The sequence below is a fragment of the Cebus imitator genome, unplaced genomic scaffold (genome assembly GCF_001604975.1).
Source record: "Cebus imitator isolate Cc_AM_T3 unplaced genomic scaffold, Cebus_imitator-1.0 Scaffold42, whole genome shotgun sequence".
Taxonomy (NCBI): domain Eukaryota; kingdom Metazoa; phylum Chordata; class Mammalia; order Primates; family Cebidae; genus Cebus; species Cebus imitator.
The window spans coordinates 9,402,235-9,403,541 of record NW_016107357.1 but is presented as its reverse complement, the minus strand read 5'-3'; positions in this window follow the sequence as shown (position 1 = coordinate 9,403,541).

The window sequence follows — 1,307 nt, the reverse complement described above, 5'->3', positions numbered from 1 at the left end:
GATGGTCTCGATCTCTTGACCTCGTGATCCACCCGCCTCGGCCTCCCAAAGTGCTGGGATTACAGACTTGAGCCACCGCACCTGGCCAGCCCTGCACTTCTTAGCCAGTAGGCCACACTTTATCAGAGACTGCTGATTTTTTATGTATCATTGCATTAACTCAATGCAGTGATGAATATTTGGGGGGTAAAATGAAAGTGAAGTTGGCCTTATAATAAAGGTGAAAGAGCACAGACCAGGAGCCGCGAGGGTTGGACTTGAACCCTTGTGTTGTGATTTCAGAGCTCATGCCCTTTCTAGTGACTAGCATTGAGCCAGCTCCTTCATGCCAGGTTGCTTTAAGATTGTTGGGAGAAGTTGTAGGGGCCTTTGGCTAACAGTACATAGAGATTATGTCTATGTTAAATGACTGCAGAACTTTGCTTTCCATTGCTTGAGATGTCCATGACTGTGCTGATTTTAAAAAAATAAAGCCCTAGTTTTGGGGAAAACTTCACATATGCCCTTTATTTCCACCTTAATCCGAGGCTAGTTAAAATGAACCTCCTCTCCCTTTCCCACTTTACTGCATGCTCCTGAGCATTAAATATTCTAGGGTGCTCTTTCCCTGCAGGCAATGGCAGGAAGGACTAACCCTTCCAGGTTAAAGCTCAGGATCTGGAAGATGAAATTCTGTGCTCAGCTCTGCACAACACAGAGGTAATAATGTTCATTCACTTGTTTGCCTAGATCTTGAGACTCTGGAAGATCTTAACAGTCAGAGGTCCTCCCATTGCAATGGTCCCCTTTTCTTCCCCTTCCCATCCTTGCAATAATCCTTTTGAATAAAGTCTCTCCTTACTAAATCCAGTTTCTAAAATTTAATTTTTGTAGAGACAGTGTCTCGCTCTGTCACCCAGGCTGGAGTGCAGTGGCATAATCATAGCTCACTGCAACCTCAAATTCCTGGGCTCAAGCAATCCTCCCACCTCAACTGGGGCTACATGGATGCATCAGCATGCCTAGCTAATTTTTTTTTAATTTTTGTCGAGATGGGGTCTTGCCATGTTGCCGAGGCTGGTCTGGAACTCCTGGCCTCAAGTGATCATCCAGCCTTAGCCTCCCAAAGCGCTGGAATTTAGGCATGAACCACTGCACTCAGCTTCAATTTTATTTTATTTGATAATTTCCTCCTACTTTTCTTCCCTCCTCTTCATTTGCCAAACATGTCAACCCTGTGATGTGCTCAGGCCCTGGCTGGGGCCTCTTTGTTGGCACCTGGGAGGGAGAGCACAGGGGGCCTGAGCCTCCCACAGAGCAAGAACCTG